At 35.5% G+C, this 15,642-nt stretch overlaps 1 pseudogene; it reads right to left on the minus strand.

Moving 5' to 3' along the window:
• Nucleotides 1-284: 284 nt before the first annotated feature.
• On the minus strand, nt 285-835 carry LOC125095793 (60S ribosomal protein L17-like; annotated as a pseudogene).
• Nucleotides 836-15,642: the final 14,807 nt, after the last annotated feature.

The raw sequence follows: 15,642 nt of genomic DNA on the forward strand, positions 1-15,642 counted from the left end.
AGAACTGTTTCCCAACGAGCACCTCAAGGTCTTTTTGGGGTGGCAATGTTTTCCTTCCTCCCTCCCTCCCTTCGTTCCTTCCTTCGATCCTTCCTTCCTTCCTTCTATCCATTCTCTCTCTCTTTCTCCTTCCCTCCCTTCCTCCTCCCCTCCCCTTCTCTATTTTTCCTCCCAGAAAGTATCTGGAGAAATAATAGAATTTTAATTTTGCCCTTCTCCCTCTCTGACTTTTGAGTTTATTCATCTTTTTTCAAATTTTTATTTGCATTTATTCCATGCAGAATTTACTCCCGGGCCATACATTTTTGTTTCTTCAGTCTTTTCTGATACATCTTTTTCTTCTGTGCAACCTCTTCTGGTTTAGAAACAATCTGCTTTTTTTCAGTAAGGATCATCTAGATGTGGCAGGGAGAGCTCATGTATGGGGTTAATCTGACTGTGAGACCTATAAGTTCTATGTTGCATCTTGGGGGTTTTGTTCACCTGGGTGTGCTCCATGACAACAGAATCTATATCTAAACCCTTAAGTTCAGCATTACTCTCTGCAATTTTAAGCATGTGAAGTAAAAATTCAGCACTCTTCCTGGACCATGAGCCCTGTGTCTAGCCCCACTCTTTGGCCTGGGCACACCTACCAACCCCACTGTTGTAGCAATGGAATGGCACATTGCTTCTGCAAAGTGACATCTTTCAGATTCTTGGTGGCTTTTCATATATGCATACCCTTGATGGCCGGGGAAGTTTCATGTGTGTTCTTAGAGTGAACATTAAGATTTGAACCTCCTGATTCGCATGATTTTGTAGGGTTTTCTGAGTCAAGTGAATAATGAACCATTTTCAGAGGTCATCTCTGGATGCTTAGGTGAAGAGCTCTTCATCTTTTTAAGTTCATACTCTGTTAATAACTTATTCCTCATTGATGGTAGCAATGATTGGGGTTTGGTTTTTATGATAGAGAATCCAGTCTGTCTTTTTTTTTTTTTTTTTTTTTTTTACTATTTATGAGCTTGAATCAATTAATAATTTCATGTCCACTAGGAAAGAAAATAGCTCTTGGCATCTGGAGTAAGCAGTTACTGTGTTTCTATGTTTGTTTTTGACCTATGGATGATATTATAGAACAGAAATATAAACTCTCTATGTGTCTGTCACTTGCAGATTGAAAGTGAGGGGATGGAGAATTATTTCTCATGCTAATGGATATCAATAGAAAGCTGGCATGGCCATACCTACATCAGACAAACTAGATTTAAAACCAGTCTATAACAAGAGATGAAAAAGGGCACTATATCATAAAAAAGGTGTTTATCCAACAAGAAGATCTAACAGTTATAAATATGCCCCCAACTTGGGAGCACCCAAATATATAAAACTATTAATAACAAACACAAAGGAACTCATTGATAATAATAGAATAATAGTAGGGGACTTTAGCAGCCCACTTACATCAATGGACAGATCACCTAAGCAGAAGGTTAACAAGGAAAAAATGGCTATGAATGATGCCCTGGACCAGATGGACTTAACAGATATATTCAAAGATAGCAGCAGAATATACATTCTTTTCCAGTGCACAGGGACATTCTATGGAGCAGATCACATTCTAGGTCACAAATTAGCCCTCAACCAGTACAAAAAGATTGAGATCACACCACAAATATTTTCAAATGAAATTTGAAATCAAACACAAGAAAAAATTTAGAAAGACAACACATGCATGAAGGTTAAAGTACATCTTACTAAAGATTGAACAGTTCAACCAAGAAGTTAAAGAAGAAATAAAAAATATATATGGAAAAAATGATAATGAAAACATGACAGTCCAAAACCTTTAAGATGCAGCAAAAGTGGTCATAAGAAGGAAGTATATAGCCATACGGGCACGTAACTCAAGAAGCAATAAAAATCTCAGACTTCAAAACCTAACCTTACATATAAAGGAGCTAGAAAAAGAAATGAAGCCTAAAGTCAGCAGAAGGGAAATAACAAATTAGAGCAAAAATAAATGATGAAGAAACAAAACAAAACAAAATAAAACCCAGTAGAATATATCAATCAAATCAGGAGCTGGAGTTTGAAAGGGTTAATAAAATTGATAAATCACTAGCCAACCTTATCAAAAGAAAAGAGAACAGACACAGATATATAAAATCATGAATAAGAGAGGAGAGAGCACACCCAACACACAGAAATATGAACAATTATAAGAGAATATTATGAAAAATCATATGCCAACAAATTTTGCAATCAGGAGGAAATGGATAAATTCTTAGAAACATATAAACTACCAAAACTGAAACAGAAAGACATAGAAAACTTGAACAGAACAATAATCAGCAAAGAAATTCAATCAGTAATAAAAAACACAACAAGCAAAAGTCCAGGGCCGAATGGTTTCACAGGTAAATTCTACCTTTTATTTATTTATTTATTTATTTATTTATTTAATTTTGTTTTGTTTTGTTTTGTTTTGTTTGACAGACAGAGATCACAAGTAGGCAGAGAGACAGACAGAGAGAGAGAGAGAGGAAGAAGCAGGGTCCCTGCTCAGCAGGGATGCGGGGCTCGATCCCACGACCCTGGGATAATGACCTAAGCTGAAGGCAGAGGCTTTAACCCACTGAGCCACCCAGGTACCCTTATTTATTTATTTTAAAGAGAGAGAGAGAAAAAAACAGAGGGCATGGGGTGAGGGGCAGAGGGAGAGAGAGAATCCCAAGTAGACTCCCCACAAAGCCTGGAGCCCAAAGTATGGCTCATTATCACCACCCATGAGATCATGACCTGAGCCAAAAATCACGAGTTGGACATTTAATGGACTGAGACACCCGGGAACTCATCTAGCAAATATTTAAAGAAGAGTTAATACTTATTCTTCTCAAAATGTTCCAAAAAATAGAAATGGGAAGAAAACTTCCAAACTCATTCTATGAGCCCAAGATTGCCTTGATTTCAAAACAAGAGAAAGACCCAAATAAGAGGAGAATTCTAGGCCAATATCACTGATGAACATGGATGTGAAAATTCTCAACAAAATCCTGGCAAATCAAATCCAACAGTACATAAAATAGTCATCCACCATAATCAAGTGGGATTTATTCCTACACTGTGAAGGTCAATGAATATTTGCAAATCAGTCAATGTGATGCACCACATTAACAAAAGAAAGGATAAGAACTGTCTAATCTCTCAATAGATGCAGAAAAAACATTTGACAAAGTACAGAATCCATTCTTAATAAAAACCCTCAACAATGTATGGATACAGGGAACATACCTTAACATCATAAAGGCCATGTACAAAAGACCCACAGCTAATATCATCCTCAATGGGGAAAAGCTGAGAGAACTTTTTCTCTAATGTCAGGAACATGGTGGGGATGTCCACTTTCACCACTGTTAATTAACACACTATTGGAAGTCCTAGCCTCAGCCATCAAATGACAAAAAGAAATAAAAGGCATCTAAATCAGCAAGGAAGAAGTCAAACACTTTCACTATTCACAAATGTTATCACACTATACTCTATGTAGAAAACCCAAACAATTCCACAAAAAAATTTGCTAGAACTGATACATGAATTCAGTTAAGTTTCAGGAAACAAAATCAATAGACAAAAAAGTCTGTAGGATTTCTATACATCTACAATGAAGCAGCAGAAAGAGAAATCAAAAAACCAATCCCATTTACAATTGCACCAAAAACCATATGGCACCTAGTAATAAACCTAACCAAAGAGGTAAAAGATCTGTACTCTGAAAACTGTAGAGCACTCATGAAAGAAATTGAAGAGGATATAAAGAAATGGAATAGCAGTCCATGCTTATGGACTGGAAAACCACATATTACTAACATATCTATACTATCCAAAACAATCTATCCATTTAATGCAATCCCTATCAAACTACCACCAGCATAGAGCTAGAATATGAAAAGATGCTCAACATTACTCCTCATCAGGAAGTACAAATCAAAACTATAATGAGGTATCATCTCACACCTGTCAGAATGGCTAAAATTAACACGGGAAACAACAGGTGTTGGTGAGGATGAGGAGAAAGGGGAACCCTCTTATGCTGTGGTGAGAATGCAAACTTGCAGACACTCTGGAAAACAGTATGGAGTTCCTCTAAAAGTTAAAAATAGAACTACCCTACAACCCAGCAACTGCACTACTAGGTATTTATCCAAAGTACGCAAAAATACAGATTCAAAGGGATACATGCAGCCTGATAGTTATAGCAGGATTTTCAACAATAGCCAAATTATAGCAAGAGTTGAAATGTCCATGAACTAATGCATTGATAAAGAGGAGGTGGTATATATACACAATGGAACATTACTCAGCCATAAAAAAGAATGAAAACTTGCCACCTGCAACAATGTGGATGGAGTGAGAGTGTATTATGCTAAGAAATAAGTCAGTCAGAGAAAGACAAATACCATATGATTTCATTCATATGTGGAATTTAAGGAAGAAAAACCAAACAGATGAACATAGGGGGAATAAAAAGGAAGAGGCAAACCATAAAACAGATTCTTAACTATAGAGGAAAAAAAAAACAAAAACAAAAACAAAACTGCAGGTTGCTGGAGGGGAGGAGGGCAACGGGATGGGTCAAATGAGTGATGGGTACTAAGGAGGGCATTGGTTGTGATGAGCACTGGGTGTTATATGAAAGTGATGAATCACTAAACTTTACTCCTGAAAATAATATTACACTATATGTTAACTAACTGGCATTTAAATCAAATCTTGAAACAACCAAAACCAAAACCAAAACAAAACAAAAAATTCTGCATGTCTGTAAGTCTGCATGTTTGTACTTGAGAAAAGATTCTCCCTTTTGTGTAAGTTTGAAAAGCTTTCCAACCTAAAACATCTCTTAAATGAAAGGAGCTCTGTTTTCATTGATTTGTCAGTATTAATAAATGCTTAAGTAAGTAAATAAAACATCCTCAAATTCTCAGAGAATTAAAAAAATGAAATCTTAATACTTTAAATGTACAGGATTTTAAGGAAAACAATCCTTAGATTACCTGCTGCCTCAGAAACATTTTGAGAATCTATGCTCATAGTTAAGATAAATCTTATACTGACATAATAATTTTGTGTGCTTCAAAAACTTTAAATAGCTATATGTATTTTCCTTGAGGATAATACATATGTATATCTTATTTACTTATTTATCTTTAACAAATTTGTTTGCTTTAAGTGAAGAGTCAGTTTAGTTGCGTCTGAACTTCCTAAACTTTTTATACTGGTTATCTGTTCAAGTAAGCTAACATAAATCACAATAACATAATAATTATAATAAGTTTTTACATTTTTTGTTGTTGGTTTTTATTTTTTTGTTTTTTGTTTGTTTGTTTGTTTGTTTTTGGTCAGCTTAAATTACTTCCAAGATCTTTAGGTAATTTAAAACCTTGAATTAGGGGCGCCTGAGTGGCTCAGGTCATGATCTGCCTTTGGCTCAGGTCATGATCCCAGGACCCTCAATCTAGCCCCCCACTGCGTCCCCCATTGGGCTCCCTGCTCAGCGGGAACTCTGGTTCTCCCCCTCCCACTCCCCCTGCTGCTGTTCTCTCTCTGTCTCTCTCTTTGTCAAATAAATAAATTCTCATAAAACCTTGAATTACTAAATAGAGTTAATAATCTTGGATATCAATGGTTTCTTAGTAAAAGTGAATAATAAAACATTGATTATGAAGCACAGATTTAAATTTATGTACTTTCTCTTATTTTTATATGCTATAGTGTTTTTTTTCTTTTAGTCATGTTAATGAACATGTTCATTTTTACCACTTCAAAAGAGGTGTAAAGAAGAGGTATACGCCTATAGCAATTTGTGTTAAGTGTATTTTTAAGCTTTGATAACCTGTTACAATACTTGATTATGGTACAGTTCTGAGCTTTTTCTCTCCTTCTCTTTGAGTTAGAAGTTAGCTACTCTGATTAAAAGTTATTCATGTGGGTGGGTGGTTTAGCATTCACAGAACAATAATGACAAAGAAATAAAACCATGCATGCAAGATAATAGAAAAAAATTTTAATTTTTCAAGGGTAGAGTAAATAGTTTTGTCCTATGGTATAGATACAGATTGTTTCAGAATATATAAGAGTATAATAAAAGACAAAACTTGAGGAAGTATAGCAAGTAGTAAAAGTCATGAGAAGAGTGGATATTATTTGCCTTGATTTATAAAACTTTGTATTAGTTTTCTAATACTGCTGTAAGAAATTATTATAAACCTGTGACTTAAAACACCCCAAATTTATTATCTTACAATATTGGAAGTCAGACTTCCAAATTGAGTCTCACTTGGCTAAAATAAAGATGTCAACAGGGCAGCGTACCTACTGGGACTCTAGGGAAAATTTTGTTAACTTGTATTTCTCAGGTTCTAAAGACTATGTCCACTCTTTGGTCCATGTGCTTTTGCAGCGAGCAATCACATCACTCTGACCTCTGACTCTGTAGTCAGATCTCCACAGCCTGGAAACTCACTTGTAACAGGGTATAAGCTAGAGTATTCACAGGGCTCATTTTATTTGTTGTTCCTTCATCGGGGATCAGTCCTGAGCTGCCAGTTGTTCAAATTCTAAACACTGTTTTGGGAAACAGTGATCTTTTCATTCTTTCATGTGAGAAACTAAGTTGAATCATTGTTATTCCATCTTGGTCCAGTGAAAGGCCTGGAATACTGTTGGTAATATTTTTAATGTTCTATTTCATATGGGTATATAAAGAAGCTCTTTTTTTTTTCTTTAAAGCTATCTCTAACCCACAGTTTAGTAAATTGTGTCTTTTTAAACTGAGATGTACCATTCTAAGTTCATTTCTGATTGTCACTATCCCTTCAAAAATCAAAAACCATTTTTTTGCTGAGTCTTTCTTACTAATAATGATAATCAATTATTTGCATACAACTTTGTCCTCTGTCTTACCAGAGCATAATTGGATAAATTACTAGTGCAGCCAAGATTATACTTGGAATGTTGCTTATGGGAAAAGTCTCATTTAATCAGGTTTGACAAGCCCATATTAAGAAATAGGGATCAACTTAATATTCAGAGCCAAAATCTATGATAGTCTCCCAAGAAATTTGACTTCTTACCTGGATTATAAAGTCCTAGTTTCACAGTTTTAGAATCTACACATAAATTGCATAGTAAGAAATTTAATATCTAGTAACCAGGGACCCTAAAACATCTTAGAGAATCTCAATTCAAGACAAACTTACCCGAATATATTAATATAACAGTTGGAGTCTAATGGAGAGTGTGTATTGGGCTTGGCTCCTTAGCCTCAGAAATAAAGAGAAAGTCATATAATTTTGAGAGTCAATTTATGACTCCTCGTGAAACTTTATAGACAGAAGTTAATTATTTGGCATTATTAGTTGCCAAAATTATTGAAGTCTGATCTGCACAACAAACTCTTAGAAGTCTTACTGAGTTAAGTAACACTCCTGCTTTACTTATGCAAATAATCAGGCCAAATCTAATAAGATCAGCTTTTTGTGAACAAGAATAATCTTTGGAGATTCTGACCACAACCAGGAGAAACCATCAAAACAAAATATCCACAACTTTAATATAGGTAAAAGAGCTTACTAGACATTCTTTTAATGTAGTGCTGGGTTTATTTATGGTGATTTTCAACCCTCTAGGAGCAGTGTTTAACTTATGGAATTTTGCCTGGTACAGATGTAAATAATTTTTGTCCAGTAGAAAAGATAACATTAAATATTGTGGCATATGGATTTGTTGGCCGTTAGCCAGCTATGCCTTTTACCCAGCAATCTACCAAATTTCATTTTTATATTATTTATTTCTATTTGTACACTTAAATGCTCTTTAACCTGCTCATAACATGTTACTGCTCCCATTATTAAATAATAAGTTAAATATCAACTTTGACAAATGCTTATTTTATATTTCTTTGAGGGTTATGTTTTTTAACCTTTTGTAAATGACATATTTAAAAAATTCTATTAAGAAGTTCCTATTATTACTCCAGATTTAAAGATGAATACCCTTATGTATTATTAGGTTTTGTAACTATCGTATGGTCATATGTTTATGTATAGATAGAGTAGGGTTTGAATATAAGCATCTGGTTCTATGGGATATATTCTTATTCAGCATTCTACATAAAGTAACATAGAACAATAGATCCCATTTCATAATGCCTCCCTAATGGAAATGTAGAGATCAAAACAAGAACGGTAGCAAAATTTCCCCACATCTAAATGATTAGAATATTCTATATCTTCAACAGAATGCTTTAAGCTTAGCTTCTAACACGATTCTGAGAGCTATCGGCAAGAGAAATTATAAAAGCATAAATTTTGTTTGATGGTTAAGTCTGGTACTTGACCTCAAACAATACTCTTTATATTTATATATTTTTGACTAAGTTCCTCTTAAAAGAACATGTATTACTTTTGATAAACAACTTAATAAAGATTATCGACTGGACTGAATACATGTCTTTCTGCTACAACCAATAGGTTTTGAATGTTTTTATTATTTTAAATCAGCACACATCTTATGTAGATAATATTAATTATATCAAACCTAAAATTTCATATCTGGCAGACTTTGAATGAAGAATCACAATTTAATTATCAAATAAATAAAACATTTACCTACTTAAGATACATTATACCCTAAAATCATCACAGTGGTCTCATAAAAACATAATCATAATATATTTAAAATCAGGGGCGCCTGGGTGGCTCAGTGGGTTAAGCCGCTGCCTTCGGCTCAGGTCATGATCCCAGGTCCTGGGTTCGAGCCCCGCATCGGGCTTTCTGCTCAGCAGGGAGCCTGCTTCCTCCTCTCTCTCTGCCTGCCTCTCTGCTTACTTGTGATTTCTCTCTGTCAAATAAATAAATAAAATCTTTAAAATATATATATATATATATTTAAAATCAGACATTATAAATTTCTTCAAAGGAAAACCTCATTAATTAACACATTTCACTTAATGAAATTAATATTTATTAAGCCATTATATGTTGTATTTTTCATTAAACATAGGATATAACACTGATATTTAAAACTAAGTTCAGGAACAAAGCTACATAAAATTCAAATAAATATATCTATGAATACTCCTTTATTTACAGTCTTATGCATGAGACCACAATTATGAGCCCTTGCTTTTACATTTATTTTTTAAAAAAGCAGATTGCCTTCTCTTCTAGATGAATTGGTGGAGTTTTGGAACTCTGACAGCACCCACATAACCCACATTGCCAAAATAGTGAACACATATTACAATGATTTGCTGAATGTACTTTGAAGTAACAGTAACTTCTGAATGGCCTCTGCAGTATATCTCTTATTTGAAGTGAATGGGATATAGACTGTTCTTGTACTATATCACAAGAATTAGTTTCTTGGGATTAGCATAATGCAATTCTCTGAATCCTCCTTTCCACTTTACTGTTTCTGTGTGCCTGTTTGTTTATAAGAAAGCACTATCATTCACTCCAATTCATTAAAGAAATGCCTAAGCAGCATAGTTCTGTATAATTTTGAGCATCACTTTAAAAATTGTGCATGAGAAAACTGGATCAGTGCAATTTTTTATTCAGCTTTAACACTTTATGTTGAGACATATACCAGATTTATTTCAGGGCTGATTTTGCCAAAATATGATCAAACTGCCATAAAAGTGTATAAAAGCAGCTACACTTTTATTAAATAGGTTCATTTTGATATGAATATTGTTTGTTATGGGCTAACAGGGAAGATATTTTGCTATTTCTATTATGGAAAAATTATATCCAACTTCTATCTAGAATTTCATTGCTAAATAGAGCTCAAAATGGAAACAGATAGTACCAACTGGAGTGCATATTGTGCCTTACCTACATATTTTGATCAGTTTGGACACTAAGGGCCTGAAGTGCAATGCATTGTTTAGAATATTCAGAACATCAGTTTGCATTGATCAATTATCTGGAACATCTTTAAAACATTCACTGTTTTATGTAGAGTTTGTCTTTGTTCATGTATCTGTCATTCAATCTGTTTTATTACCTATCAAGCTTTCTACACATAATCTAATCTTGCATTGAACTATCTAACTCAGATTTTAAAAACTGTCCAAATATCTGTACAGTCTGTGTTTAAAGCTGCACATATTTTGGATGAAAGGCCCTTTAAATTCAGTTGGTAGATTGTCAGTAGACTCAAGCCAGCTACTTCAAAAAGTAGTGGAGAATTTGAAAAAAAAAAAAAATCTTTGAATTAGGTTCAAATGAGGATAATGTTACAATGTTACTCACTAGCATTTTTTGATGCTAAACAAGAGTACTAACTAAAAATCTAGCTTTAAACCAATCAGAGGGACTTAATTTTTGTCTCTCCTTATTTCTGATTTAAAATATTCTGCCTGGATTTATTATTTCTTTCATGATCTTCTGCTGACCTTGAGTGACTAATTCCAATATTAGCTCATCTGTGTCACAGGTTGATTACATGAGTATGTACATTTGAGCATACACATACATTTATGTTTGCTAGAGCTTTACCTCTAGAAACACTTACCACATGCATTATATGGAAAAAAATATTTAACCCTGGTCCTATGTTCAATAAACTTACCATCAAGAATGAAAAGTGTTTACGTATATATCATATGTGAAATGACTATACACACATAATTGCAAAGAGCACAGCTATGAATAAAGGTTATAACATGCTGATATAAACTAATCCATTAAAAAATCATTAGTATCTATTCTCTGGCAGGCATTGTTTTAAGCATAGGGGCTAGAAAGATAAATAATTACAAAAACACAGAAGAGGATTTACTCTGGATTAAACAAATTTATAGCGATGTTACATGATAAATGACATTTTAATCAATTCTAGAAGATAAAATAGGATTTTTCTGGAAAATAATATAGTAGGGTGAAGGTTCTTTCATGCAGATGGAAAAATAGAAGACAAAACGATAAAAAGGGATAAAACCTTGAATTTTCATAGATTACATGAATGATAAGTAAGAGTGGCAAACCAATGGTGTAACTGCAAAAACAATGTTTTAAAAGAACCACTAGGAAACCAGAGGATTTTGAACCCTTCTTTCTGACATTTTAATGCATGAATTACAGAATGGAGTCTGGGTCACTAGAAAAAATAAGATTTAAATAGAGAGAAGAAAGAGAGGACTTATTTTAAAGGCTAAATATTATCAAAGAATAGAACTAGGTGGAGAAAAAAATTGTGGAAAGCTAATATATGTTTAAAAGAAATACAGAAGGATTTCCTACAGGAAAAGAGGCTAATCTATTCAGCGAAAGAAAAAAAATGTTCAATATTATCAATTAATGGTAGATTAAATGATTAAATATTACTTCTCCATTACATTTTCAAAATTCTATTATATATATGTGGTGAAATATTTCAAACTATATTGCCAAGGTCTAATAATCAATGCAGTATGGTATTTGCATAAAACCAGACACATAAGCAAAGGAGAATAGAGAGCCCAGGAATAAATCCATGCAAATATGCTCAATTAATTTATGACAGAAGAATCAAGAATATACAATTGGGGAAAAGACAGTCTCCTTGATAAATGGTGTGGGAAAACTAGACAAACATATGCAAAAGAGCAAAACTGGACCACTTTCTTATAATCTTTAAAAAATTAGCTCAAAATGTGTTAAAGCCTCAAATGTAAGACCTGAAACCATAAAACTACTAGAAGAAAATATAAGTGTTACCGCTTGACATCAGTCTTGGCAATAGATTTTTTTTGGATTTGACATCAAAAGCAAAGGCAACAAAAGCAAAATTAATAAGTGGGACTAAATGAAACTAAGAAGATTCTCCACAGCAAAGAAAAAACCATTAACAAAATGAAAAGGCAACCTGCTGAATGGGAGAATATATTTGTAAATCATATACATGATAAGGGGGTTATAACCAAAATATATAAAGAACTCATATAACCCACCAACAAAAAAGCAAACAATTAAATTAAAAAATAGGCAGAGGATATGAATCAACATTTTTCCAAAGAAGACATACAGATGGACAACAAGGATATGAAAAGATACTCAACATCAGTAATCATTAGGGAAATGAAAATCAAAAGCACAATGATGTATCATCTCACACCTATTAGAATGGCTTTCATCAAAAAGACAAGAAATAACAACTACTGGCAAGGATGTGGAAAAAAGAGAACCTTCATATGCTGTTGGAATGTAAATTAGTGTAGCCACTATGGAAACAGTATGGAGGTGCCTCAAAAATTTAAAAATAGGGGCGCCTGGGTGGCTCAGTGGGTTAAAGCCTCTGCCTTCCACTCAGGTCATGATCTCAGGGTCCTGAGATCGAGCCCCACGTCGGGCTCTCTGCTCAGCGGGAAGCCTGCTTCCCTTCCTCTCTCTCTGCCTGCCTCTCTTCCTACTTGTGATCTCTGTCTGTCAAATAAATAAATAAAATCTTTAAAAAAAAAATTTAAGGGAGGAGTTAAGATGGCGGAGAAGTAGCAGCTGAGACTACTTCAGGTAGCGGGAGATCAGCTAAATAGCTTATCTAAAGATTGCAAACACCTACAAATCCAACGGGAGATCGAAGAGAAGAACAGCAACTCTAGAAACAGAAAATCAAACACTTTCTGAAAGGTAGGACTGGTGGAGAAGTGAATCCAAAGCGACGGGAAGATAGACCGTGGGGGGAGGGGCGGCTCCCGGCGAGCGGCGGAGCAACAGAGCACAAAATCGGGACTTTTAAAAGTCTGTTCCGCTGAGGGACATCGCTCCAGAGGCTTACCCGGGGTGAAGCCCACGCGGGGTCAGCGTGGCCTCAGGTCCCACAGGGTCACAGAAGGATCGGGGGTGTCTGAGAGTCGCAGAGCTTACCGGTATTAGAACGGGGAAGCCGGCTACAGAGAGAGCCGAGGAGTGACTCTCAGCTCGGGGTTACCTTGAACTGGTCTCAGGCTCGGTCAGCTCGGAGCGCGGCCGGAGGCCAGGGTGACGGGAGTCATTGGGCACTGTTCTCTGAGGGCGCACTGAGGAGTGGGGCCCCGGGCTCTCGGCTCCTCCGGGCCAGAGACCAGGAGGCTGCCATCTTCATTCCCGTCTTCCAGAACTCTACGGAAAGCGCTCAGGGAACAAAAGCTCCCGAAAGCGAACCCAGCAAACCCGAGCGGATTACTCAGCCCGGCCCCGGGTAAGGGCGGTGCAACTCCGCCTGGGGCAAAGATGCTTGAGAATCACTACAACAGGCCCCTCCCCAGAAGATCAAGGAGAAACCCAGCCAGGACCAAGTTCACCTACCAAGGAGTGCAGTTTCAATACCAAGGAGAGCAGAGGAATTCCAGAGGAGAAGAAAGCAAAGCACAGAATTCATGACTTTCTCCCCATGATTCTTTAGCCTTGCAGTTAATTTAATTTTTTTTTCTTTTTCAATTTTTTTCTCTTCTTCTGCTAATTTTTTTTAACTTTTACCATTTTCTTTTTTCACCTTTTTTTATATAGTTTATCTAATATATATATGTATATTTTTCCTTTTTATATTTTTTTATCAGCTTTATTTTTTTTAATAGTTTCTTTTTTTTTTTTCCTTTCTGAACCCCTTTTTATCCCCTTTCTCCCCCCTCACGATTTGGGATCTCTTCTGATTTGGCTAAAGCATATTTTCCTGGGGTTGTTGCCACCCTTTTAGTATTTTACTTGTTCCTTCATATACTCTTATCTGGACAAAATGACAAGGCAGAAAAATTCACAACAAAAAAAAAGAACAAGAAGCAGTACCAAAGGCTAGGGACCTAATCAATACAGACATTGGTAATATGTCAGATATAGAGTTCAGAATGATGATTCTCAAGGTTCTAGCCGGGCTTGAAAAAGGCATGGAAGATATTAAAGCAACCCTCTCAGGAGATATAAAAGCCCTTTCTGGAGAAATATAAGAACTAAAATCTAACCAAGTTGAAATCAAAAAAGCAATTAATGAGGTGCAATCAAAAATGGAGGCTCTCACTGCTAGGATAAATGAGGCAGAAGAAAGAATTAGCGATATAGAAGACCAAATGACAGAGAATAAAGAAGCTGAGCAAAAGAAAGACAAACAGCTACTGGACCACGAGGGGAGAATCGAGAGATAAGTGGCACCATAAGATGAAACAACATTAGAATAATTGGGATTCCAGAAGAAGAGGAAACAGAGAGGGGAGCAGAAGGTATATTGGAGAGAATTATTGGAGAGAATTTCCCCAATATGGCAAAGGGAACAAGCATCAAAATCCAGGAGGTTCAGAGAACCCCCCTCAAAATCAATAAGAATAGGTCCACACCCCGTCACCTAATAGTAAAATTGACAAGTCTTAGTGACAAAGAAAAGATCCTGAAAGCAGCCCGGGAAAAGAAGTCTGTAACGTACAATGGTAAAAATATTAGATTGGTAGCAGACTTATCCACAGAGACCTGGCAGGCCAGAAAGAGCTGGCATGATATGTTCAGAGTACTAAACGAGAAAAACATGCAGCCAAGAATACTATATCCAGCTAGGCTATCATTGAAAATAGAAGGAGAGATTAAAAGCTTCCAGGACAAACAAAAACTGAAAGAATTTGCAAATACCAAACCAGCTCTACAGGAAATATTGAAAGGGGTCCTCTAAGCAAAGAGAGACCCTAAAAGAAGTAGATCAGAAAGAAACAGAGACAATATACAATAACAGTCACCTTACAGGCAATACAATGGCACTAAATTCATATTTCTCAATACTTACCCTGAATGTTAATGGGCTAAATGCCCCAATCAAAAGACACAGGGTATCAGAATGGATAAAAAAACAAAACCCATCTATATGTTGCCTACAAGAAACTCATCTTAAACCTGAAGACACCTCCAGGTTTAAAGTGAGGGGGTGGAAAAGAATTTACCATGCTAATGGACATCAGAAGAAAGCAGGAGTGGCAATCCTTCTATCAGATCAATTAGATTTTAAGCCAAAGACTACAATAAGAGATGAGGAAGGACACTATATCATACTCAAAGGAACTGTCCAACAAGAAGATCTAACAATTTTAAGTATCTATGCCCCTAACGTGGGAGCAGCCAACTATATAAACCAATTAATAACAAAATCAAAGAAACACATCGACAATAATACAATAATAGTAGGGATTTTAACACTCCCCTCACTAAAATGGACAGATCATCCAAGCAAAAGATCAACAAGGAAATGAAGGCCTTAAATGACACACTGGACCAGATGGACATCACAGATATATTCAGAACATTTCATCCCAGAGCAACAGAATACACATTCTTCTCTAGTGCACATGGAACATTCTCCAGAATAGATCACATTCTTGGTCCTAAATCAAGTCTCAACTGGTATCAAAAGATTGGGATCATTCCCTGCATATTTTCAGACCACAATGCTTTAAAGCTAGAACTCAATAACAAGAAGAAATTTGGAAAGAACCCAAATACATGGAGACTAAACAGCATCCTTCTAAAGAATGAATGGGTCAATCAGGAAATTAAAGAGAATTGAAAAAATTTATGGAAACAAATGAAAATGAAAACACAACGGTTCAAAATCTGTGGGACACAACAAAGGCAATCCTGAGAGGAAAATATATAGCGGTAC

The sequence above is a fragment of the Lutra lutra genome, chromosome 3 (genome assembly GCF_902655055.1).
Source record: "Lutra lutra chromosome 3, mLutLut1.2, whole genome shotgun sequence".
NCBI lineage: Eukaryota > Metazoa > Chordata > Mammalia > Carnivora > Mustelidae > Lutra > Lutra lutra.